Source organism: Dermacentor variabilis, chromosome 6, assembly GCF_050947875.1.
Source record: "Dermacentor variabilis isolate Ectoservices chromosome 6, ASM5094787v1, whole genome shotgun sequence".
NCBI classification, from domain to species: Eukaryota; Metazoa; Arthropoda; class Arachnida; order Ixodida; family Ixodidae; genus Dermacentor; species Dermacentor variabilis.
In genome coordinates, this window is record NC_134573.1 from 82,729,105 (window position 1) to 82,756,547 (window position 27,443).

General features: G+C 47.0%; 2 protein-coding genes across 4 annotated transcripts in view; both read right to left on the bottom strand.

Annotated features, from left to right (window-relative positions):
- The window catches only part of LOC142584898 (uncharacterized), a 116,723-nt gene extending 96,246 nt beyond the window's left edge, over positions 1–20,477 (bottom strand). For all 3 annotated transcript variants that reach the window (XR_012828975.1, XM_075695229.1, XM_075695230.1), the window contains exons 1-4: positions 20,392–20,477; positions 19,251–19,378; positions 9,437–9,549; positions 4,867–5,000 (exon numbers count right to left, since the gene is read on the bottom strand). The gene's annotated coding sequence lies outside the window, so the exon portion shown is untranslated. The remainder of the gene's footprint in view (positions 1–4,866; positions 5,001–9,436; positions 9,550–19,250; positions 19,379–20,391) is intronic.
- A 2,907-nt stretch (positions 20,478–23,384) lies between these two features.
- The window catches only part of LOC142584899 (uncharacterized), a 123,305-nt gene continuing 119,246 nt past the window's right edge, over positions 23,385–27,443 (bottom strand). The window contains exons 12-13 of the mRNA XM_075695231.1: positions 26,563–26,657; positions 23,385–23,489 (exon numbers count right to left, since the gene is read on the bottom strand). The gene's annotated coding sequence lies outside the window, so the exon portion shown is untranslated. The remainder of the gene's footprint in view (positions 23,490–26,562; positions 26,658–27,443) is intronic.

Consider the following 27,443-nt stretch of genomic DNA (forward strand, 5'->3'; position numbering starts at 1 on the left):
ATTGACGAGACAGCACTTGACCAACGCTCACACGGAACGTACGATTAGAGAGGTAGCTTTGAATCAGATTCAAGAGATTGCCTCGGACACCCATACAAGCCAGATCCCGAAGAATTCCAAAACGCCAGGTTGTGTCGTATGCCTTTTCCATATCTAAATATACGGCTAATAAAAACTGCTTGTGCACGAAGGCATCTCGGATGTTCGCTTCCATGCGGACAAGGTGATCTGTCGTACATCTACCCTCCCTAAAACCACACTGCAAGGGGTCTAGTATTTTGTTGCTCTCAAGATAATGAATTAGGCGTCTGTTTACCATTTTCTCAAAGAGTTTGCATAGGCAGCTTGTCAGGGCTATAGGCCTGTAGCTGCAGACCGAAATTGGATCATTGCCCTCTTTGAGAATAGGAATAATGACTGCTTGCTTCCAGGCAGATGGAATGTAACTGGCACAGAATATGGAATTAAAGAGTGATAGTAGTGTTTTGTGTGTTTCGGCGTGTAGGTGTTCTATCATCTCATAAACTATTCGATCGCCCCCAGGAGCTGATTTATTGCAAGAGTTCAGTGCAACCTGAAATTCCACCATGTTAAATGGCCGGTTGTAAGGTTCATTTTTATTTCCTTTCCGATTCAGAAGCTGTCGTTCCGCTTGTCGCTGGCATCTTAGAAATGTATCTAAGTAATGGGATGAGCTCGAGATGTACTGGAAATGTGCCCCTAGCGAATCAGCTTGGTCCTCAATAGTGTTTCCTTGTGTATTTACTAAAGGTAGAGGGTGAGTTTGGCGGCCTTTCATTTTGTTGACCCTATTCCAGGCTTTCCGTTCGTCTGTATATGAATTGATGCTACTGATGTATTTTTGCCAACTTTCCCGTTTGGCCCGGCGGCGTGTTCTTCTACCTAGTGACTTTATTTTCTTGAACTTGATAAGATTCTCGGCGGTTGGAGATTCGCGAAGGTGACTCCAAGCCTTATTGTGATTTTTACGAGCTTCTTTGCACTCCGCATTCCACCAGGGAACACGTCACCTAGTGGGTGATCCATTTGATTCAGGGATACACTGTGACGCCGCATCAACAATAAATGCTGTCAGATATGCCACGGCGTCATCAATAGGAAGTGCAGAGATGTCTTCCCAGGTCATGCGGGTGAGTTCTTTATAACGCTTCCAGTCGGCTGACTCGACTATCCAGCGGGGGACGCAAGGCGAGCATTGATCATGTTTTGTTCATTTTATGAGAATTGGAAAATGGTCGCTCCCATATGGGTTTTTAAGTACGTTCCACTGTAGATACGGAACGAGTGTACCAGATGCAATGCTCAAATCGATCGATGAAAATGTTTAGTTATTTAGCAAACATGCACCTGTAGTGAAGAGGAGGCTTTCTACTAGGCGTCCCCTGGCATCACAACGACAACCTTTCCAAAGGGTGTTGTGTGCATTGAAATCTCCGACGACAATATAAGGTTCGACCAGTTCATTAATAAAGCTTTGGAATTCTGTTTTTGAGAGATGGCAGTTCGGAGGGATGTATACTGAGGAAATCGTTACTAGTTTATTAAACAGTATCGCACGAACTGCAACTGCCTCTAGGTGTGTTTTAAGTTGTAATTGCCGGCAAGCAACACCCTTGTCTACAATAATTGGCACACCGCCAGACGAGGCAAGAGCGTCGTTGCGGTCTTTTCGGTATATGGCATACTGCCGGAGAAAGTTCGTCTGTGAAGGATTAAGATGTGTTTCTTGGACACACAGCATCTTTGGATTATACTTATTTAAGAGTCCCTTAATGTCGTCTAGGTTGTGGAGTAAACCCCTGACGTTCCATTGTATTATCTGCGGATCCATAATGTATGTGTTTTGTGCTGTGTGTCTAAGAAATATACATTATATAAGCTCACGAGACCTTTTCAGGTCGCTTGATACGAGCTCTCTCTTTCTTCCCGGAGCGCTCGAGGGAGCTGCGCCGTTCCTTGGGCGTCTGAGACGCCGGATTTGTGCTTGTATCCATCACCTCGTCTGAGGCGGTGGATACTGCCCGCGGAGCAGGCACTTTCGCGACAGTGGCGGGCCAATCTCTACGAGCAGTGGCCCTGGGTGCAACAGGCCCGGAGGTCTGCTGGCCCTCATTTGCGGGCGACGGAACAGCGCTGGCTGTCCCAGTCAGAGGGGGGGCGGATGGCGTGACCGCCGTCACTCACCGAGTGACTTAGGCGGGCGCCGAATGATGTGGCGCTGCCCCCCGGCGCGCCACATCGGTGTAGGAAGGACTGTTCTGATTGTTGGAAAACAAACGCTTGCGTGCCTCTGGGAAAGTCAGATTTAGTTTCACTTTGAGTTCTATTATTTGTTTTTCCTTTTTCCACGAAGGGCAGGATCTTGAGTAAGCAGGGGTGGTCTCCTTCACAGTTGGCACAGTGAGTTGCTGAACTGCAAACGTCAGAAGAGTGTTCGGTGGAGCTATACTTGGCACAAGTCGCACGCCGTCTGCAGGTTTGTGACCCGTGCCCAAAACGCTGACACTTAAAGGGACACCAAAGTGAAAAATGATTTCTTCTGCATGAGTTACTTACCGTTCTACAACACCAAAAACACCGCTCTTAGAACGCTAAGACGTTTGATAAGCCACAAAAAGCGCAAGAACGATATGCGGGTGGCGACGCCTACTTAAGTTCCCGCATCTGGGGGCAGTGACGTCTTGGATTTTGATGGCATCTTCTAGGGCCTACTAATTATATATAGCGGTACAGATTGACTACATTGTGTTCTTACGGAACCAAATATTAAACATGCCAAGTTTCTGGAACCTTTATTCAGTCAACGTGGCCCAAATGTGAAAATATAATTTGGAATCCCTGACGTCACGCTGACGTACCGGCGCTGGGGTTTCGGTGCGAAATTCAAATACTGATACTTGACTTTCATTTTCTCATCTAATAAACTATTTTTTTTAAATGACTGCCTGCAGGGTTCTCAAACAATGCTTCATTAGTATAAACTGATTTCTTGTTTCGCTTTAGTGTCGACGCGGGTTTGGAATGTATGGTCTGACACGTAGCTTACAGTAACCGGTCTTGATTGAGTCTGGAAGAATGCTTGTTCCTAAAGTTATGATAATGTGCCTAGTTGGTATTTCTTTGTCATCCCGTCTTATTTTGATCCTTTGCCCCTTGACAACGTTCTGTTCCTGCCATCCTTCTAGTAATTCACTTTCACTAAGTTCGAGAAGGTCATCTTCCGAGATGACCCCGCGCACTGTATTCATCGTCCTGTGTGGGCCTACTGAGACGGGAATGTCCCCGAACGCTACAAGTTTCGAGAGTCTGTCGTACTGTGGCTTGTCGCGGACTTCGAGAAGAAGATCACCACTTCCCATCTTCGTTACTTTATAACCTGGACCTATTGCTTCTGTGAGGGATTTGGCTACAAGAAAAGGTGATATCATTCGGACTGTCTTAGTTTCCTGTTGACTGTGAACAACGTGGTATTTCGGAAATGACTGTTTTGGTTCCATAAAGAAGCTGAAAGGTTCATCGCTGTGCCCCCTCTTCAGGGAGCGATCAGGTAGCGGGGGGAAAGCGTTTGCCATACAAAGTTTGGAAATTCGGCGGCGATGGTGGCCACCCACCACCGAGCCCAACAAGGGGACGCTACAAGGTCTGGAAAGTACCTGCAGACGCCAGCCATGCATCGCCGCTATAACCTAATATAAAATACCCAAGTTTACCCATGGGTAATTACACCAGGTTAACCCTTGCCGCCCAGAATACGGAAGCGAGAAGAAGTGATAAGGAGACAGGAAAGAAGAAACAGCGAGAGAGAAAGCGAAAGATTGAAGAGGAGGACAGGAAACGGCGACTGCCGATTTCCTCCAGGAGGGTCAGTCTGGAGGTGCCGTCTATGTGAAGCCGAGGCCGAAGAGGTGTGTTGCCTCCGCCGGGGGGCCTTAAAGGTCCAAACACCCAGCATTGGCTCAACCCCCAGGATCCCCCTTTCCCAAGACACGGCTAAGCCGCGCACGGCTACACGCCGGAGGGTCCAACCCTCATGTGCTCGGGTACGTGGTGTCGCAACGCACCAAACGCCTGCTGACGCAGACGCCCCTGCGGAGGTGATGTGTGCGTGTGTGTGGTGTGTGCGTGTGCGTGTGCGCGTGTGCGTGTGCGTTAGGCGAAAGAACAGGACCTTCGCGGCGCAACCCACGGCCCGGTTTGAAAGAGGACGCTCGTAGCATCTACCAATCCATCCGATGCGGCAGCGGCGGCGGCGGCAGCGGCGGCGGCGACAGCGGCCGTGCCGGGTATAGAAAAAAAGACCAGAAAGCTCGCCTTCGCACATCCGTGGAAGTGGAGGCTCCACAGTGCCTGAACGTCTCCCTCTGCGGGTCTTCAATAAACACAAACTCGTGTTTCGGCATTTCATGCATTCACACAAAGCTTCGCTGTATATAGATTCCAACTCGTTGCATCTGCTACATTTTTCTTATATAACTTGCTTGCAAACGTAATGCAGTGGGTGATACGATAAACAAATGATGGAACGCACCGACGGTTCGACCAAGTAACTTTTTTATGGCCACCCATGACGTAACATCGAAGTTACGATAACCCAAGAGTGAATCCAGGTTACTCAACGAAATTGTACGCTTGCTGAGAGTTCAGTTTCGTGTCTGGACACAGCAGCTCATTTATGTGAGAAAGTCGCCACGGCTCACGGTGATCCCGAACTTTGACAAACTGGGGCCTTGCTGCATAGCACCCCTGTTATGCAATACGCAGTGACAGCAGTGCTCGCTCATGCACCGCAACATCGAGGAAATCTACGCGCCAGTCAGTTCCTATAGGCGCTCACGACAAACGTACCATTCTCAGCCAGCTGTTAACTCCCTTGGGCCATGGAGTCTTCGGTATTCTACTGTAGACTTTGGGTGGCGTCGCTGCTCTCTTAGGGCTAGGCGGCCACTTTCCACGACGAGGTTCTCTGGAAGCCTACCACTCTAAAACAGTAAAAAGATCACTTTTAGGAAACTGAAGGAAACCAACCTGAACAAAAAATTGTAGAACGTTCAGTTCAAGCACAAAGCACCCGCCATGGTACCCTCGTGGCTATGGCGTTGCGACGCTGGGCCCGGGATTGCGATTTAAATCTCGGCAGCATTTCCATGGGAGCAAAATGCAAAAAAAATACACTTCTGCAATGTGCATTCGATGCATGTTAATGAATATTACGTTTTCATCATAATCCGCAGTGCACCACTACGGTGTGTTTCTGTTTCCGTTTTTCTAAGCTAAAACGCGAAGCAACTATCCGAAGCACTTTGTCATAATGACAGCACCATGCTCTCCGGAACAACATTAAAGCCTCCCAGATCTTTCTGAGCTCTAAATCTAGATAAGTAGCGGCTGATATGTACTATAGTCCAGCATCAACATAAAGCCGCAAGAATGTTTTGGAAAGGTGCAGCAATAGCCAAGTTACAGGCGTTTGACGGATGAGTGCGCAACGACCGCTCCTTCTCGCTCTCCTTCGCTAACCTTCCAACTCGCGCTCGCTCCACCTTTCTCACATACTCTCACCAACTCTACGCATGCGCAGCGAAAGCCGCGGGCCGCGTCAGCACACCAGGAGACCACTCCCAACGGCCCTCCCCGTGCAGCTGGCTGGATGGAAGCTTCATAAAAGCTTCAGTGGCGCAACAATGGGCGAGCCACCATCCATTCTCGGAACACACAGCCGGCTGCAGCCATGTTGGCTCTATGGTACTGGCGCTGTCCTTTCATGACGACCGACCAATCGACAATCTTTATTATTGATGATGTCACCTCGAGCTCCCTCTTAACATCGCGAAGCGCGGAGGTGTCTCCGTAAAGATCAGGGGAAAAGCACGGCACTAATTTTTTCAATCGATGGCGTTCCGGCGATTGGAGCTGACGCATTCTCCAGACATTTGGGGCTCTCTGTTCTCTACGCGATGCGCGTAATTGTTAGAAATGTGTAAAAAAAAAGTGGCAGTAACGCTCGAAAGGCAATGCATCGATTGCGATAGCAAATTATTCTGCTGCTATACAAAGCAAGCGTAGCAGTTTCATCGGCCGTATAGATTAGTGAACATTCGCTTGCCGACTAATTTAAGGAACATGGTGTCATTCACGCACATGCAAACATGAATGCATCTCACTCGATGACAGTGGACCCTCGCTCTCAAGACGCTGGAGTGAGGAAGCACAGCAGCAGCAGCGAGCGAATCGATTTTCATGCGGTCTTTCGCTTCAACGCGAGCTAAGCGGCTAGAACACAGCGCACAAGTAGCTATTAGCACTCGTTGCACTCTTTTCAGCATCGCAGATCGCTTTCCAGATCGCTTTTAAAATAGCCTTCAACCCGATGCACCCACTACGGTGTGCCTCATAATCTGATCCTTGTTTTGCCATGTCAAATCCTAGAATTTATTTCGGTTGAAACTTGAAGCAACCTTTTTGATCCTCTTTGTACGGACTCGAGGTACTTCCATACACCGCCATCCTCTTAGGAACAAACGTCTTTATTAAACGAGAAGAATGAAGGTTAACCGAGGGGCCCGATTTTTATTAGTCATCTCGTAAGAAGCCTACAAGCACTGACACCAATGACAACATAGGGGAAATTGCGTCTGCTTAATAAATGAAATAAAGAAAGGATAAATTAATGGAAATGAAAGTGGATGAAAAAACAACTTGCCACAGGTGGGGAACGGTCCCTCATCTTTCGCATTTAGCGTGCGATGCTCTGCCAATTGGGCTACCACGGCGCCATTTCCACATCCACTTTCTTTGGTATTTGTTTCCTAGTAGAACCCTGGGAGTGTTAGCCAGCGCCACCACTCAGACCTTGGCGGCGGATGTGGAACATCCTTTCTGCCGCAGACGTCACGAGAACGTGATCTTTTTGGGTGAAGGCAACTGGTCAATAAATCCACACATGCAACCTGAAGGAATCAATGTCCTTTTTGTGGTGCACAGAGCGCTGCCCTCGCCTTGTACACTATGTCGTCTCTGATCTTCTGTAGTATATGTGAAGACGATATAATACTATCTGTAAAGCCTGCCTAGCAAGCAAAATCAAACGCACATGTACCCAACCTGTTCTAGAACCTTTTAGCTATCGCGTCTGGCTGCCTTCTGCGTATTGCCTCCAGCCTTTGTGTTAACAGACATTATGGTTGGTCAAAGTCTTCCTCCCTATTTTTTTTCTCCCTTTCTTAAGGGTGACACATGTGGATCAGATGGAGACCTGACGACGGGAATTTAGAATTTTTCATTGATTAATTTATTTGTGGTAGTTCTGAAGTCCCTCTGCGCCAGATAATGCCGCGAGCACCTTTACGAGCTCAGCGTTGCTTTAATGCGTCTTACGAATTCTTTTTGGCAATGAACTAAAATAAAGAACTAAAATAAAGTTAGGTAGTATCGGTTAACAATAGAGCCTGGCTGCGGCTCAAAGGTCTCGACCCACATAAGATGGTTTAAACCTCTGTCGAGCTCCAAAGCCAAGCAGTGGCAGACATGCATATCGGATACCTGCAATACGAGCATAGTTAATGCTAGAGTAGTTTACACAGCGCTGAGTTAAAACGCGCTAAGGACGACATAATCCAACACCCTCTTAAAGAAACAAGTGGATTCTGCAACGTCTCCGGAATCATTGCGTCAGCAAACTCCAAAATATGTAGGACCACAGTGCGCATGCGCATGCCACCACGGCAGTGGCGTTTCTTACCGGTATTCTCACTCGATTGACGCCCTATGTAGATGACCAGGCGATCTATTTCTATTGCATTTTAATGCGTTAGCATTCTTAGGGTACTACACGCACTTTACGGGGTATGTATGAATCTATCTATCTATCTATCTATCTATCTAGATATCTATCTATCTATCTATCTATCTATCTATCTATGTGTATGCACGCATGCATGCATGTATGTATGTATGTATGTATGTATGTATGTATGTATGTATGTATGCATGCATGCATGCATGCATGTATGTATGCATGCATGTATGTATGCATGCATGTATGCATGTATGCATGTATGTATGCATGTATGTATGCATGTATGTATGCATGCATGTATGCATGTATGCATGTATGCATGTATGTATGTATGTATGTATGCATGTATGTATGTATGTAAGTTCTTAAAAAAATTATGGGGTTTTACGTGTCAAAACCACTTTCTGATTATGGGGCACGCCGCAGTGGAGGACTCCGGAAATTTCGACCACCTGGGGTTCCTTAAAGTACACCTAAATCACCTCGTGCTCAGCAGCATAACACACCATAGCCACTGAACAACAACGGCGGGTTATGTATGTATATATGTATGTATGTGTGTATGTGTGTGTATGTGTGTTTATGTATGTGTATGTATGTGTATGTATGTGTATGTGTATGTATGTGTAATGTGTGTATGTGTATATGTGTATATGTGTATGTGTGTGTGTGTATATGTGTATATGTGTATGTGTGTGTGTGTGTGTGTGTGTGTGTGTGTGTGTGTGTGTGTGTGTGTGTGTGTGTGTGTGTGTGTGTGTGTATATGTGTATGTGTCTGTGCGTGTGTGTGTGTGCGTGTGCGTGTGCGTGTGTGTGTGTGTGTGTGTGTGTGTGTGTGTGTATGTAGGCACGCCTGTTTGTTTGTATCTATGTAAATACCTCGAAAGGAATCTAAGGAAATACTTGCGCAGCCCAAGCCCAACCGTAAAGTAGGTAAGGCTTGTTTGTGCTGCGATTAAGAAGGCAGTTGAATCTACTCTTGTTGGTTGCTCTGCGAGCCATAACGAACGCTTCTTTTCCTGCTCCGTAGGCATAGTTTATCGAATCACACTCCCTTCCGGAAAAGCTTACACTGGGCAGACGGGCTACTGCATCAATGAGCGCCTGCGCCAGCGTAAGAATGCCTCAAAAGGAAGGCCGACCTATCACGTAGGTAACCTTTCTTCGCAAAAACTGTCATCATCATCAAACACACAGACAGAAGGGCTAATGAACTTGCTGAATCCTTACATATAGAAAGGATGCGCGATCTTTCTGTATCTGAGGCATCTGAAACGCACTTGCCGAGTAACTATTTCCACGTGTTTAATTTCCGGCGCAAGCAAGTAGGCGGTTTATTCGTGTTTTTTCAAGCATTTTGTTCAATAAATTCCAGTTGTCAGCGCCTGTCCTGCGCCCTACTCTGCGTCTTCCGTTGTTTTCGTGCGGAGTAGTAAGTATGCGTTACACATCATCGCAGTATGGATGACCGAAAAGGTTGCAACGTCTTTCTAGTCTACACAACAGCCAGCCGTACCCAGCTCTCACACTTAACTTTTTGCTAACATGTGACATCAGGCGAAGCGCAGCATCGGCTGCTAAGTCTCGCTAATGTCAATGATGGCCACGAACGACTTACGGCCATCTGCGGGCTGCATCTTCCTGCTCCCCGCCGTTCTGCTCCCAGTCTTCGGTAACCTGATGTCGCGTCCTACGGCATCGCTGCTTGCTTCTGCCGCGCCTCGGCCTTGCCTGAAGGTAAAATTGAGCAAGGCCTCTAATATTCATTTTATTTATCCATATGGTACAATACTGCGGAAAACAGTCCAAGCAGGAAACCGTACAAAAAAAAACATGCATATTAACCAATCACAAAGTATTAAGGCGATAGCGCTGGGGCGTCTACGACACGTCTTTACGTTGACCATCTCTTCACGAAAATTCATTCCGAACCAAGAGTATCACTAAAGTTGCTCATACGTTCTTTACAAAGTTATTCCTCGGAATTTTTAGAATGGCAGCCAGACTGGGCAGTCGTGAAACAGATGTGAAACAAAACACCGACCGCGCAAGCTCTAAATGTCACTATCCAAGGAGCGAAACAATAGCCGAAGATCGGCCGACGCGAAAGGCCGCGTTTAAACCAGAAAGCTCGCCTTCATGCGTAGATTTAGCCGCCAGCGCTTCCCAGCAAATAATACGGTTACATAAGCTGCAGTTGCCTGGAAACGCGAGATGCAGTCAGGGGCATCTTTGAATGCTATCGCGTTCCACTCTTAAAACGAAGCTTAAGCGTCCTCCAAATTCTTACGGAGCTAGGGTGAAGTTGATGGTAATAAATTATACTGTAAAACTAGCCCGTCTGTAATTTCAAGATTATAGACGGGATAGTTCTTGCGTTACATAAGTCAGTTCTTGCGAATACAGGCTTGATGGCATGACTGTGACGTGAGGCTCGACCAGTGTGTTTCCGCAAGTAGTAGTAAGGTTTTATTCCCAGTTTACTAAAATAAAGAGAAGCTAAAGAGATTCAAACGTACTGTTTTCTCCTTTAAACAAGTGGAGAAAGTTCGGTCAATTATAACGTTGCCGAAGTGAATCAAGACGTTTGAAACATTTGTAATCGTAACGGACGGATAATCTTTGATCTTTGATTTTTTTTCAGCATTTGCCTGAATAAAGGGGTCCCAAACAGCACTGCCATATTCCAGAGAGGGTCTGATAAAGGTTTTGTATATCGTCAGTCTTAGGGAGGGGGACGATTTGCCCAACTTATGTTTCAAAAGCCCCGGTGTTTTTTTTCCCCGGGCTGTAGACCATATGTTATTGATATGGGTCGATCAGATAAGACCAGAAACTAACAGACAGTTTGACAATAACGTTTGCAACCAAACGTAAACGCATTACATACGTAAAGAAACAGCGTTGTCATCATTGCGCATGCTTCGAACGTTATTGGGTTTCTGTTGTTTATGTGCGCCATCATAACGCACGTTATTCGGCAATTTTTACGTTCGCAATGTTTACGTAAGCTAAGAAATAGCGTTATCGAACATGGCAGCACCCAAGGCTCCCGCTTCAGCGTCAGTTCTCATGGCTACGCTCTCGCTGTCGTTGACCGCCAGTAACTATTGAAATAAGCTTTCACTTCCTCTAAACTCACTTGAAACGTTAGTTATGGGTGCATAGCGTGGTCAATTTCTGAGACCGTTCGGCGATTCCGGCGTCCGTATGCCTAAACGAGACGGGTCCGCATAGCAACAACAGGCTGGTTCGTAATGGATTGGCTTGACTTGGATACGTTCGGCACGAGGCACCAGACGGCGGCATGTATTTAGCGCCTTCCTTTCGTTTGCGTTTTCGCACGTTAAACTAAATGTCTTGGAGGGACACGCACCGCAATGGCCCGGAAAGTTGCTTGTGTTTAAACGTACATAAGGCAAAAAATGCTATTATAGAACTGTCTAATGTGAGTTCTAAAAATTTGCGTTCCTGAATCTCTTCAAGGGGCTTGTTTTCTTACATGGTAGGGAAAGGGAAGCTTGTTGCGTTTATTAGTGATGCACGTGTGCGTAGTTTTGTGAAAGTCAATTACCATTTCAGCACACCATTCTGCCAATTTATTTTAAAGAGTTATTCAGGCTGATTTAGTCAGACAGAATGGACGTGTGTAAATACGATGCAGTCATCTGCGACCAGCTTTAAAGATACAGACGACTCTGCCCCGTCCACAAAGTCAATAATATAAATGTTAAACAGGAGCGGCCCCAAAACAGACCTCTGCTGAAGGCCTGAGCCTACATCTAAAAACCGCGTCATGATTCGTCAAGGCAAACGTACTGATTAGGGTTGGATAGATATGCTTTAACCCAGTTAAAAATGTGCGAGGGCAAACTAATATTTCATTTTTAATATTAACTTTGAATGCACAACCCCATCAAGTGCCTTTGAGGTTCAGTAGTACGAAGAACAATTTTTACAAGTACGAATGTTATTTATCCCTTTAAAAGACACGTATCACGGTGGCCTCTTGATAAACGTAACAAGGTTGCATAATTTCGGGGCGCTGCAGACAATTGTGCAATAGAATAAGGGTTCTAAGGTGGTCCTTTGTGCATGTTTTGGTCAGTCCACGTAATTACGGACTATAAAGTATCAATTAATTGTTCAGGCATACAAGTTTCCGCATCTTCATAACAAGAACAGGATCACCTGTTCTAGGCACACGCACCAGTTTATTGACTGCCTGGCCTTACGAGAAAAAAAGCTATCCTTTCGCAAATGTTAAAGAAACCCGGTAGATCGGACATCCTCGTTTACAGCCGCAGCAATGTCGTCGTGTGTAGAGCTATACACAAGAGTTTGGACTGAAATTGAGTAACATGGGAAAATATCCCTCAATTTACCCGAAGCATAACGACCGCGGTATTTGTGTGTGTGTGTGTGTGTGTGTGTGTGTGTGTGTGTGCACACACACACACACACACAAACACACACAGTGTAAACTATGCACACCATGAGTGAAGCGCTTAACAGCCAGTGAATGCGTACAACAAAGCATGTACCAAGAACACAGGTAAAACAACATGCGTTAAGCTACACGTGTGTGCAGAAAACGCATGCGTAAAATATTCGCAGGATAAATTTATAATATATGAGCCATTTGATCTTGATTAAAAAATACTCGTGCATTTCAGTAACCTGCATATTCATCCGAAAGCAAAAGTGATTATTACTTTGCCTCGTATACTGAGTTCACGGAACGGCAAACTGCATGCGTGAGGTCCGTTGTAACGCCACTCGGGGGTAGTTTTTTCAAATTCACTTTGTTAAAGTGAACATTTAATGCAGGACGAAATCCTTGATTGAGTGGCGGATGAGTTTCTTAGCGAAGTCCCGCAGTCCCGTCTTGCACTTTTCAGGCATCAGCAAGATAGAGCACCAGCCACAGCAGCAGGCGAGCAGAAAACTGGCTGGATGCGATTTTTCGTGCGCAATAAGGGTGGAAGGCTCGGGCTTGGGAATTGGCCGGCTAGGTCACCTGACCTCTATCCACTCGATTTCTTTCTTCGGGGTTATGTTAAATATTTGGTTGACATGATTGAGACGACGAAGTCAGATGAGCTCAAGGCAAAGATAACGGATGTCTGCCGTAGAATTCCAGCGTCGGTCATCAAGAAAGCCAATGAAAATGTGATGAGGCGGATTCAGTATTGCGTAGCTGCAGACGGACACCTGTTCGAACACGTCCTCTAGGCAGCAGCTGGTGTTCGACGGCGCTTACAAATTCAGATCAGGGCAGACTGAAATCTGATAGTATTTTTTTTTCGTAGACATCACGATAGCCGATTCGGCTCATTTAGAAGTTGTACATTTATGCTATCTTCGGCTGGTCGTTTCTGAGCACTCTGGAGCGCTCTCGCGAGCGGCGTTGTCTTCGGCTGGTTGAAAGAGGGTGCGCGCCCTGCGTTCGGCTGGTTCTTCTCGATTGCTCTCCTCTACCTTGGAGCGCTGTGAGGCGCTCCGAGCCCTGTCGTCGGAGCAGTCATCGAGATTGAAACGTCATCGCAGCGCCGCGTCGCTGCTGTTGGCGACGGCCCACCGTAACCTTGGCAACCTAGGCCACTGCATGCTGGCGTCTCGACGAGCGTTGGTCCCGCCGGCACGTCCGCCGGTTTTTCCGGCAGCGCCGGGAGCTTTGGATAGGCGAAACATCGGACGTTGGCAGTAGTCACGTGGTTTCGCATCAGCAATTTCCTCCTCCGAGAGCGAGTCGCACGTTCGGCTTGCGCGCTTGTCCCCTACCTTTGAGCTTACAACTTCGGGGCATACAGGCGACCAGTCGAAGATACCATTACTTTCTTGAACACATCGGCTTTGCCTTTTCGCTACACATGAGTCGCTCCAAGGTCTGTGCATTTGCTTTTATTTTTTGCCACGAGCTTGTTTTTGCAGCAGGTACGCACTCTTATGAAAAATAGAACAGTCAGTTTAATTTGGCTTTGGTCTGAAGCAAGTTTCTGGCACAAAATATAGCTACGCGCGCATTCTTTCGTTGCGGTGCGAGCAGAGCCAGGATTTTGAAACATTCTCTTCGCGTTTTGTGCGTAGTCAGAGCGGCGCTTCAGCCGCGTTATCAAGGGGCTCTCGTTATTAATGTGACCAGTCGGCCTTGACAGACGGATAATAAGCGTGACGTAGACAGGAAGGAATAGCTGCGAAGCCGCGAAACCTGCAGCCGGTGTTCCTTCGGTGCCATTATCAATGGGTATGCGCTGTCTCTTCGGGCTTGCGACAGGCAATGCAGTTGCTTTCAATGAGCTTATTTGAGAGCGCTGCTTTATGATACGGGTGGGAGCGCGGTCACGTGGTACTTTTCATATTTCGTGACGTTTGCCAGTCGGAAAGAATTCCGCGCAATTAGTACTTCGCTGAAAACGCAGATTTAGATGTCATCTGGAGGGGCCTCGGGGTGCCTACAAATGCCTCATTTACACTTTGATAACCAGGACAGTACTTATCGAGTTAGATAATTACGATTATCTGAATAAATTGCTGTAACGAAAGAATTACTGGCGGTTACTCCACTGTACTGGAAACAATATGCACTAAGTTTTCTTCGAGTAACGCAATGGCTCTTTTTTTAAAACTTGGTGCATGATAGTTGGAACACCCCGTGTACTTCACTTCAACGACAATCATGCGCAGCACCGCTTTACTCGGACCCACAGAAAAAAAAAACAATGAGACGGAGAGCCTGCAGTTTCTCCGGAAAGGCAAAGCAGTATTAGTGATAGCGAAGTGTATGACAATTACACGAAGGAAAATTACACCATCGAGAGACGCCAGATTCTTGGTGGTGCGAGAGGACTCGGGCTGTGTCCTACTATGAGGTCTTGTAAATGAGTTCGTAAATTAATCCAGTTTTAAACTCAACATAATAAAAATTGAAAGAAAACCCCTAAAAGAAAAGTACTACTGGCAGTGCCGTGCGAGCGCGGCTCCTACCCGTACGGAGTACGGCTTTCCCGCAAACACTATTACGCAAAATGGCATGCGTTGGCACAACTCTGGCTCCCTTAAGGAAGCCCATGAAGTAACTATAGAGTCGTGGATCCGGACGCACCAGGGCGTTAGGGAAGGATAGTGTCCATGAAGGAGGAAGGCCCACGGCCGTAGAGCAGGAATAACGGTGGGGAATAGTGTGCTACTGGCGCTGTTGTAAGCGTAGGTCGGTAGTATCTAATCGGACTTGGTACGGTCGGCACAGACGTACATGGCGATCGTGTCACCAAGTCAACGATTAAATGGCTCAGTCATTCCCTTGGTATGGGGATACGTTGGTAGTTGATACGTTGGTACGGGTACGTTAGTAGTGAGCTGGGCAATGCTGCATTCGAGTGGAAGGGATTTCTTCGTAGTCGGAGAGAAAGCGTCCGCGATGGCTGAGCAGCTCATGAGGCGCACCGTGCCAAAGAATGAAGTTATGAAGGATGAACAAGGCTACGACACATGATGTGGCAGACAGAGGCGCTGAATGTTTTGTCATATATCGAGTGAGGTAGTCCACAACAAGTATAACCCAGCGGTTGCCACTGGACTGTTCGGAAGGGGTCCGTGCGAATACCGATGCGGTCGAAAGGCCGGGAGGGACAGGGCAGGGGTTGAAGTGGCCCAGTGGTCGCTAAGGAGAACTCTTGCGGCGTTGTCACTCCAAACACGAGAGGCCGTACTGCCGGACGAAGCAGTACATTCGCGCTAGTAGTACCGGAACCGCAGGTGTGCGTAGGTCTTTAATAATCCATCATGGACACATTGTGCGTCTGCACGACAGGAGGCACAGATGTCTAAACGTAAAGGCGGGAAATTACCAGCAACCATTCAAGGCCATCATATATAAGTAATTGCGGCGGTACAGAAGCCCATCGCAGAGGGAAAAGTGGTGTGCAGTGCGTCATAGCATGCGGTTGGTGGTACGTGGCAACGGCTCAGACAGGAACTCTGGGAGGGAGGCTATCCAAAGACCCTGGCGTTGCTCGAATTGCATGTCGGCATATGTAAGGAACGAAGAATCGTAGCTGTGCACAGACGCTGCTCCAGACTAATGGGAAAATGGAGAAGCGGGAAAGGGCATCTGCATCTGCTCGTTTACGGCCCGAGCTGTAGAGGACACGAATATCATGGTCTTTGAGACGTATTGCCCAACAAGCCCGGCGAGCAGATGGATCTTTGAGGGAAGACAGCTGGCGCAAGGCATGGTGACCAGTCACAATGTCGAATGGTCGGTCATGCACATGAGGCCGAAATTTTGGGATCGCCCAAACAGCGGCTAGACATTCTTTCATCGTAACTGTAACTTAATAGTTTTCTTCCGAATTGGTGAGGGTGCAGCTGGCCTAAGAGTCAACGTGCTCTTCGAAGCCAGATTTGTATTTGGCAAGAATAGCATGGAGGCCATCACTCGCGTCCGCGTGGATTTCAGTATAGGAGCGTCCCAGTCAAAATGGTGCAGAACAGCAGGGGATGTAAGGGGATGGCGTAAAGTGGCAAATGCGTCGTCATGAACGGGAGACCAAGCCGAAACTTGTTGGTTGTCGGCGACAATCTGTGTCAAAGGGCCGATGACGGACGTAAAGTTGCGGGCGAATCGGCGAAAATACGAACGAAGGCCGACAGCACTGCGGAGTTCTTTCCTTGTAGTCGGCCTGGGAAACGCGGCGACGGCTCGAAGCTTTGCAGGGTCGGGAAGAACGCCATCGTTGCAAACAGCATGTTCTAAAATGGTGGACCGGCGTGCAGGAAAATGGCACTTCTTAAAATGAGCTGGGCCGTAAGGCAAGGGAGGACTCTTGCGAGGCGCGTGAAATGAAAATCGAAGTCCGTCGAAGACTGACTACGACAAAGGCTCGTATGTCATTTGAGGCCCCGAAGTGTGTTGTCCAGGAGGCCGTTCAAAAGTGGCAGGCGCGTTGAAACGGCCGAATGGCATCCCGTTAAAATCGTATAACCCATCGGGAGGGATCAATGCCAGCTTTGGGCGGTCAGCTTCATCAATAGATACTTGCCATTACCCCGATTGAAGATCCAAGGAAGAACAAATTTGTCCATTCCAGGCAGCGGATAGCGTGGTCGATTCGGGGCAGGGCAGGGACGCTGTACCTTTATATGTGATTTTATTAAGGCACTGATCGGTCCATACAAAATCTACATATCCCGTCCCTTTTCTTCACCAGTAAAACTGGGTAAGTCCAAGGCCTGTGTGAGGGCAGTATCACGACACGGTGAAGCATATCGTTAACCTGTTCGTCAATATTAGGGAAGCTTGCGAGTATGAAAGGACGACCACAGGAAAAAAATTATGCAGATGAAAAGAGCGCAAACTATCAACTTGATTTATTCCTTTCGGAGCTGCATATACAGGCTGTGTTCACCCTTGACAAAACAGGAAGGAGGGGCAGGGGGGAAATGGCAAATCAAGCCTGCCTCACCAGGCCTGCCAATCAGGCCTGCGAAAGCTGCGCAGAAAATTGTCTTACGCATTATATAAGGTAACAGAAGTGTCACTTATGCAGTCATCGCCCTTTTACTTGCTGCGAAAAGCTTCTAAAAGCTCACGGGCCATTTTATTGTTGCTTCTGCCTTGAATCCTAATGTTGTTGAACTGTGGTTTACGTCCTTTCTGTGCTATGCAATGAGCGGGCAAGTGTGCTCCTTTTCCAAATTGACAACGCATGCTCCCCTGCGCGTTCATTCACGCAGCACCCTGTATGGCCCACAAATACTCGGCCACATTCGAGCGAGATTTGATATACCACGCCCGTGGCACATTTAACGAAAGTTTCCGTATGCTTCACACCGCAACCGCTTCCTCGGGCTCCTCCTCTAATACTCCGGCACAACCCAGCGAGCTTAATTGGAGCATAAAAAAAACCACAGGGACACCATGCCTTTATGCCACTTTTTTTTTTATTTTGTGGGCGACTTGGTGTACATATGGCACAACCGCGGTTTTCTTTCTGAGCAAGCACACAGTGCTGCTGCCACATTTTTCTTTGTTTTCTACCTTCTTAAGAAGATTCTCGGTCACTGCTGTGATTACCTAGCAGGTAAAGCCAGCTGAAAAGCACCCTGCTAATTTGATTACGGAAGCTGCCATGCATTGCATGCGGGCGTGATTTTGTAAAAACAGATTCCAGGCACGATTTTGCAATGGCATTCCTAACTATCTTCGAATGCACAGAATCATAAGGTGGAAGCTCTTTTTGTGATCGTGGTACGTAATGCCAGGACATATGATGCAAGCCGAACTGCAATTTAAGATCTAAAAACTGCAACGAACCGTTCATCGGAAGTTCTTACGTAAAATTCAAACCCCTCCCATATTATCTGAAAAGGGTTAAAATACTGCTCACTGAATCCGTGCAAGTCAAGTTGCTTTGTTTGGATACAACATACGTATGAGAAGTTGCCAACGTAACTAAAAGCCTCGAGTACCCCCCGATTAGAAAACTCATGATTCAGGCAGCGGTTATCACACAGGATCGGCGCGACACACGAAGACAGATGCCTTGCCGTTGAATGTAAAAGCCTTTGTTAAACAATATAAAGGTGGCTCGCAAATAAAATTAGAGAGCAGTCTTCCCAGCGCCTGTTGCCAGAGGAAGTCCGTTATTTGATCGGCAAGAACGTGGAAGGCCTGCAGCTCGCCTTGGTGCGAGAAAATGCGCGCCCTACTGCAGACTTGCGCGCTCAGAAGAGCGCGATACAAACGCGCTTGGCGTCTCCATTCAGAGCGCAAGATTTGGACGACACGTATTCCGTGGCCGACGGACGGTAGGAGTCCACCGAAAAACGCGCCGACTTCTTGAGGTAGCCGCTTTATCCGGAGACAGAAAAATCTCCCGAGCATGGCATACTGAGGCGGCGATGCTTGCAACGCTACTGCGCGTCGAGAAAGGCATAGGATTTTACGTGCCAAGACCACGATTTGATTATGAGCCACACCGTAGTTCGGCGGGGGGGGGGGGGGGGGGTGCTCCGGAATAATATGGGCCATGGTGGTTTTTCTATGTGCACCTAAAACTAAGCGCACGAGTTCTTGCTCATTTTGCCCCCCCCCCCCCTATCGCAATGCGGTCGCCGTGGACGGGATTGGTACAACTGGGTGTGTTGCTGGTACATATTTGAAAGGCGGCAGCGCAAAAACAGACACGGACGAAACGGGAAAGACGAGCGCTACAAGGACAGGCATCTCGGAGACACATCCGTGTCTTTACTTGCGTTGCCACCTTTTAAAATATACCAACACAATTCGCTGCTGTGGTTCACCCCCAATGTCAGCTTCACGGTTACGAAACCATAGATGGGCCCCATTGCTCGATTATATGAGAACATTGGCAAATTTGGCAGCGTCATCAGATTTGTTGCCTGCACTCAATCACACACTCACTCACCCAGTCCTCCACATTGTGGTCTTCGGTGCCTTTGCCAGGGTCTCGCTAGCTTGCAACGCCGGAACAGACCACTGCCGGAGGTAAGGTAGCATCTTGCGGTGCCACGTCAGGCATAGCCGAGGCTGGAGCTAGAGTATGGTTACGGAGTTCCAAGGTGAACAGTGAAACCAGCGCCTCCCCAATTTAACTCTTTCGTTACCGCGAGAAAATGGTCGTCTTTATAGGTCTCGGGGAAAAAAGTATTTTCCACTACAAGTAATATTACACCACACATTTCAGCATAGAACATTGTTCATAATGAAATGCTCTTTCCAAAAACACGTTGCCGAACAAAAAAAAATTTATGGGGTAAAACAAAAATTCTAAAAAGCGCCATTTTTGCTGTAAGTTGATAAAAACAATAAAAACATGATATCTACAAAAACACTAATATCAAAGGAAATTCGGAATAGAAAATCTTGTCTTCCATAAACAGCTATTACGTTGACATGAAACATCAAAAAATGTAGCAGTAGGGGGGGGGGGGGAAGGTGTTCTGTAAGAGTTCACTTAGTGGAGTGTCAATTTCGGCCGCTGCTGATTGGATGCGGCTGTACGAGTCAGGAGGAGACGAGCAGCCCTAGCCAACAGAAGCCCTCTTACACAATACACCCCTCCCCCTCTGTTTCATTTTTACGCTTCATATCGACGTGATAGTTGTTCACGGAAGACAAGAATCAGATAACAGCACTATTATATAGGTAAAACAGACGGTTTACGACACACGACATTGCCGTAACATACTGCACTCTGCATGCCTGAATCCACCAGCTTTTTTTTTTTTCGCATTCTATAGGGATTACGAAGAAATCGTATGTCACATTGTAACACAGCCGACGCAGCCACGGGAGCTGAGAGGCGGAAATTTGTATTGCGTCTACGGGCACTTTTCGCGTGACGAAGTATCTTGTATTGTTGCATGCTTCTTTATTTTATCCTCAAACTGCCGACTAACCTTAACCACTCGTCGATGCTGCGCCACATCGAGTTAGTAGTTTAATGATACCATAAGAAAACCTAAAACTTGCATACCGCCCGTTCCGAGCAAAAGAGGTCGATAGCGAGAAAACGGAAGGTAGGCACGGCGACCAGAGCAACTTACCGCACCGGGCATACTTGTCCTTCCCCCCTAAGGCCGTGCGCAGCCAGCCTTAGGTGCTCTTCCGCGGCTTCACACCCACCGCTGTTCGCTCCCTTCATGCCCCTGTCGCGCCGATCCACTTCGACTGGCTTTCCGGCAAAGTGCAAAGAAAGCGAAAAGCGTGCTATTACTCTTCACCAAACATTCCGAGTCATAGTCAGCTATTTACGACACAGTTGTTTATTTAACGCAGCGACGAGGAAAACTACCTGCGAAGCGAGTTCGATGCACAACATTGCAGCTTCCTCAATTCGCTGCGTACTTGAAGGGTCACTATTGAAAAATCATTTCAAGTATTCGTTGAAAGCTCCATTATCGTTAATTTCGCGACAAAAGGTTAATTACGATACACGAAATGTCACGTCAATTTTAATTTTTCGAATTTCACGGCGTCACGACAAGAACGACTCGCGGCGTCGCCACCAGTCATTGTTGGGGTTCTTTTCCAGCAAGCCAGGTCATTTGTGACTAAGAGTGCGTGGGTAAGGGGGATCCACTAATAAATCTAGCAGTATTTTTTTTTCTTTTACTGTCCAAATTTGAACACTAAAGAGAAATTACGTACCATTTTTCACACTGTCAGCTTTCAGTCTGCTCCTCAGCGATGAAACCCGATCAGTAACAAATGGCGGCTGATTCGTGACGCTTAACGTGGCAAGGAGCTCCGTATAACTCGGAGTGGGCGTCGTTATGCAGTGAGGACACTGAGCATCGTGCTAAGCAAGTCCATCATGTATACTACAAACGAGCAAAAGTGCATTGAATATACTTCCAACCTACGCGCCTTCGCTTCTGAACCTAGCTGTTCTTTCAAACTTATTTTTATTTTCTTAGTTATTCTTTGTTCTGATGGCGCAGGGGCTGTGGACTCAGCAAACTAGGGCAAAAGAAACAAGGATGGTTAGCAATGCTGTACAATGTTTAAGAAACTGAGGATTCAGCGAAAAAAAAAACAAAGTAATTGCTCTGAATGCAGGTGCTAACGAGAGTTCGGAACAAGGAATCTCTAGCGAGCATCACGTGATATCGGCATGTAGGAAGGAAATATTTGGTCAGCGTCAAGGTGGGGCGAACAGGCGTGGTTCCTTCAGGCGGGCGAAATCAGCATCGGCGGACAGAAAAGCACCGCACGCGTAATGCCAAGGCGTCGGATCGTTCCCCGCCTGCGGCAAGTCGTTTTCTCGTCCACTTTCATTGTCATTATCATTTCTTTATTTCCATTAGTAAGTAAAAGTAATTTCCCCTGTGTTTTCCTTGGTGTCCTCGTTTGTTGGCTTCTCGCGATATGATTAATAAAAATCGGGCCCCTCGGTTAACCCCTTTAGTGCCGACCTCTTTAGTAATACAGTGGCATGACGGCGGCTGTCATGTCTTCAAAGTTTAACCGAAATTATATATCCATTGCCTTAATAATTAAATTTTTTACAGCATCAGTTGTTAAAAGGTTCATTCTTGCTACGCAGAACCCCTAGGCTTTTGATCGTGTACAGGGCCGACTTTCAAAGTACCAATACAGCTAGGCAAGCGAATGGAGGCAGCGTTGAACTGTTGGTAATATATAGTGAGGAGAACGTGCGTTTCAATCAATATGTTGCAAACCATCTCGACTGGTATTTCGAAATTCTCACGGGTCTTTAGGCATTCCCTCTATGGTGACGTAGTTTTTTATGTATGCCTAGCAACAGTTTGCACAGAACCACTGGGCAGCGCCCCTCAATTTAAGACATCTTCGTGGTACCTACGGTATTATGCGACATTTCCGTGTAGGTATGGGAACGTATCTGAGAATCGATTGTTGCAAACCGCAGGACCCCGCCATAATTATGCTGCGCATGTTTAGCTGAATTTTGGAAAAAATGGAGACGTACAAAAGCACAGTTCGCAATAGGGAATCAGAAAGTTTGGCTGTGGGAGTTCGTAGTGTTTTTTCTCTTTTTATTCTTTAACTTAGGTAGGACATTAGGCAGTATAATAGCAAGGGCCTGCTGGCGCAACCCACCGCCCTGTTCCAAAGGGGACGCTCATAACATCCATCCATCCATTCATCCGGTGATTTTGCTCAACTTACGTTCGCCTCTGCAAAAGCGCACGAAGACCAAATCCCAACCGCTCCGGCCCTGACACCGTGCGATCACCTCTAGTGACGCAGTATGCTCCATTCAGGCGTCAAAATGTGGAGCGATAGAGTGAAGACGTGTGCAGTATAGTTGGCTGCACAAATAACGACTGGCGTATTAAGTAATGCGACTGAATCGGTGTGATCAAGTGTACGGGCCGCTGCTACATAAGGACCGCCTTGGTTACTGGCGGCCCTTCGCGCCCGGCTTTCTTCGAGGGTTTGTATAATAACAGAAGGGAATAACTTTACGTTACGGGGCCAGCGTTAACTAATTTAGACAACGCTCGGATTGCCTTCGTTAACGTGTTCAAATTCACATTTATTCGTTACGCATCGCAGAGCCTTCGAGTGGTAGAAATTTCATCAAATGCTCAGTCCATTTTTTTACCGCTACTTGCTGGCAGCGCACCAGGACCCTAGCTGCAAGTTTCCTCTTAGTGCTGCGAGTAGGACATTCTCAGTGACATAACGAGTAGGTGTGGTGCATCGTGTGGTGGACATTGACCCAAAGAAAGAAAAGACGGAGAAGCACTCGCTCTATTTAGGCAACGCTGACACAGCCACGTCGGGCTGTCTCAACACTAACCATGCAAAGTAGGCGCAGGTAAAGCAAGCGCTGTGTTTGCGTCTCTTTCCATTTTGCATGTGCGCATGTGACTTCAACGCAATATGGCGCAACAAGCCCACACCGTAACACTCGTTGACACAACGGTTCCCGCAGCCACCCGCTGCAATATCTCATTTTTTTTTCGTAACCTGGGATTACACGAGAAGCCAAGCGTCGGAAGCCATTATCGACAGTTTCAAAGGTGGTTACGCAGCACTTACCACTCTGGCCAGGTCCGTCTTTGTGCTCCTCCACGGTCGAGTAGCATGTCTTCGGTGACCTCGTGTCGCTTCAGACGGCATCGCTGTTCGCTTTGGTCCCGCCCCATTCCGCCTGAACATCACAATTGAGTAACACGTTCTGTATGAAAACTTAATGTGACAACGAACAAGTTTACTCATCCATACAGAAGACTTCAATTACGATTGACCGTTACTTAAGGGGAAGCTTTAGCTCGGGCCCAACTCCGACGCGGCCTATTCAATATTCAAATACATGTAAAATGCAAAAACGCTTTTCTAAGATAACCTCTGGAGCGATTTTAATGAAATTTATTGCATTTGAGAGATAAAGTTAACTTCTATTGACTGTTCGAAGCGGATTCGATTTGAGTCCTGCATGTTATTGAAAAAATATTCAGAAATTCGAAAGTTCGAAAAACATAGAAGCACGAAGTTTACGAATAAATAGCGCTCCTTCAATAACAGATATCGCGATTCTGTAAACAGCGTCCCGAAGATCATTCAAAGCGGAAAAAATTCAATATGTTAATTTACCTATTGAATTTTTCACGTTGTGTACAAGGGTTCGGCTAAAGCTGCACTATTTACTTTTTTTTTAGATTCACGTCTAACTTAAAATTTTGTCCACTTTAGATGCACTATCAGATGCAATTCACCGAACTGTGCTAATATTTTTCATTGCTGAGTTAGGGGTGTAAGGTTGATAGTCCCATTTTCTAGAAATTTGCGATTTTTGCCAATTTTTAGTAAGAAATGGACAACCTAAATCGAAAATTCGAAACTAACAGTCACTATGTATATTTTTCTTTTAAATGCAACAAGCCTCGTCAATTTTGGTGGAGTGCTTGCCGACAAAAATTAATTCTCCTTTTACGTGTATTTATATAGGAGCAACCGAGCTAAAGCTTCCTCAAGTTCATTGCGAGGCCCATTAGAGTCCAGAGAACGATTGTTGGGTCAAGTGAGTCTTCGTAATTAGAGAGGGATTAAGTATCAATGCACTGTACAGTCAAGACTTGGCTTATTATCTTCATAATATTCATAAAAAGAACAAAGCTTTTGATCACCTACGAAGAACACCGGCACGTTAATTTTGACTGCATATAATTTTGAATATACTCAGTGGCTATGGTGTTGGACTGCTGAGCACGAGGTGGCGGGATCGCATCCAGTCCAGCGCGGCCGTATTTCGATGGAGGCGAAATGCGAAAGCACCCGTGTACTTAGATTTATGTGGACGTTATAAGACCCCAGGTGGTCGAAATTACTGGAGTCATCCACTGCGGCGTGCTTTGTAATCAGAAAGTGGTTTTGGCACGTATAGTATATATATATATATATATATATATATAAAGCGTGGCTGAGTTTAGCAAGCTGGTCTAGTGTACGGCTTTACTACACACAATGAACTGAAATACAACCACACCGAGTAGGTATAGAACGTTCAGTAATTCAACAGACGCTCAATGTTCACGGTATTTTCCGCGCTACCACTGGGCAGTGCTGGCAAAATCGAATCGCGTAACATTGAAAACCATGAGCACCGCCAGAAAAGGGTTCAACTGCTATTGAAAGCAGTGCACGGCAAAGCATGTGCAAAGCAAAACACATGTACAGAACATGATCTGTACAACAATCAGATGAAGCCTCTAGAATGCCGGTTCGTCCTAAGATTTATCATGCAAAAACGAACGTGTTTATATCTTGCTCGTGTTCTGAACTACAAGTTTTTTTAAAGGAATTCATTGTATATTGGGAAGATGTGCAACGCCCCTGAGTAGTACTCCCGTGCAGCAACTTCATTAATGACCGCCGCTTCACAAAGTCTGTAGAACTTAAGTGTACAAATCGAAACTTTTTTTACCTCTTCGAGAGTTTTTCTAGCTTAAACCTGCTCTCACAACTTATATGTAACGCCCATCGGGTATGGTATAGCGTGGCACTTTCGCCACATAAAATCGCCTTTCAAGTTACGTTCGCTAAAGTGAACATCAACGGCACTGTGCTACACTTCTTGCTGTCAATCATTTTAAATCGCATTCGTTTTATTTACAAGATATTGATTTTTTTATTGACCTGTATATTTATTATTGCGATAGCAATCACATGTACGCTCCAGGCGCATTTCCGCCACCGTCCTCTCCTTCGGCGTTGGCGTCGCCGTGATGTTCTGTATGAAGCCCAAGTGCGAACGCCGTGGCCGCGCACCGCATGCTGCAGGCGCGAGTGACGGCGAGCCGAGGAAGGTGGCTTGATCTCGCACGCCAAGAGAAGGCGTGGAGCAAGCACGCCGTCTTCCGCCGCGCGCAAGGCAACGGGGGGAAGGGGAGGGGGAAAGCGTTCAATTCTGACGGCGGCTGCATATGGCGCGGCTAAGCGCGGCCGCACAGGCCTTATCTTGAAAGCGATCTGCGATGAGTATAGTCAGCCGTGCGGGCGCTGCCTTTAAAGCAGTCTGCGATGGAGACGGTGTGTGCTGAATGCCGATAGCTTCGTGTGCGATGTGTTCTCACCGCGTATTTGACGTTGAAGTGAGGCGCAGTATGAACGCCAATTCGCTCGCTGCTGCTGCCGCTATTCCTTCGACTGTGCTTTTGTTTACCTGTTCCTGTGTAACACCACGCTTCTAAATTTAGTTAATAAGCGAATGTTTACGAGTTCATACAGCCGACAAAACTGATCCTTACTTCGTATAGTTGTCTACTAATTTGCCATCGAAATGGATGTTTCGCCTTCCGGTCTAAACTGCTACTTTTTGTCATACTGTTCTTATACCTTTTAACATTTTTATTTTTCTTAGGTTGATGACTGACTTGCTTGTATATACCGCTTTGTAGCAAGAGGCATTCCGACGAAGTTGCTTACAAACAAATTGAAAGATAAACGACTTGCACGGCTTCTTTAAGGGAGTCTTAAGTTACTCAGCTAAAGTTGCGAGAACCCCCTGCCAGAAAAAGTGGCAGCTGGACTACCAAGTCATCCAAGTTGGCAGACACTGGCAAAGAGACAAACATCTCGCGAAAAGTGCGTGAAGTACGCTAAGAATTGTAATCCCATTTAAAATACGGGACGTTCTCGAAATGTAATGCCTTGCGAAGTGACGCAACGGAAGCGCTGCGGCGGCCATTGCTCAGAACGACACCGTCAGGCTTACAGACACCTACCTGCCAGCAGCTTCTTGGCATTTGTATGGCGCTTCCAGCGTCCCTGCTGTTCGCTCACGTGTTGCCCGACCTTCCCGACAGCCTTGGTTCACACGCTTGGGAGGCAAAAAGCAAAGACAAGGAAACGTGTTTGAAACCAACGCGATAACTGTTTACGGAATGCCACATTGAGATAGCAGCAGTACAATTGTGGTAAAACTGCCAGTTCACGACACATTACTTTTTGTAAGACACTGAAGATTGCATGCAGAAGGCCGCCGCAACCACCCTGCCCTCTCTCGCTGACCGTGGCTCGCGCCTACTGCTGCTGCTGATGGTGCATTTCCTCCGAATAGCTCACACTCGGTAGTGGGAAGGCGGCGCCATCTAAGGGCGATGGCTCACACTACTTCGGCCACAGTAGTGGGGGGTAGAGGGGGTAGCTGGCCTGCTCATGAGCATCATTGGCCACTGGTGCAAAGCGAGAGCGGGCGGTGACGTCGAGAGCCGCGATGAGATTGGAAAGAGGGCACCAGAGGAAATTGCCTCACATTGCGCATGCGTTGCCCCGCCTTGCAACCGCTGGACGGTCGCACCTGCGCCTCCGAGGCGAGGTCGGGCAGCCCAAACAAACGGTGCAGAAAGGTGTGCTACTTCGGCGCGAAAACGCCAAATTGACCACCACGAACACATGTCATTAACCGTTATAATAGACGTGTGTTTCGTTTACATAACATCGCATTTCCTCAATAAAATACCATAATAAAGCATTCGGTTTCACTTCGCACTCACATTCTACATGCACAAGCACGTGTTTCAGCACTCCTTGCGTATATACGGAAAGCATCGCTGTGTTCAGATTTTAACAGGGCACGGCGGATCTGAATTTTTTGGGTGCTCTG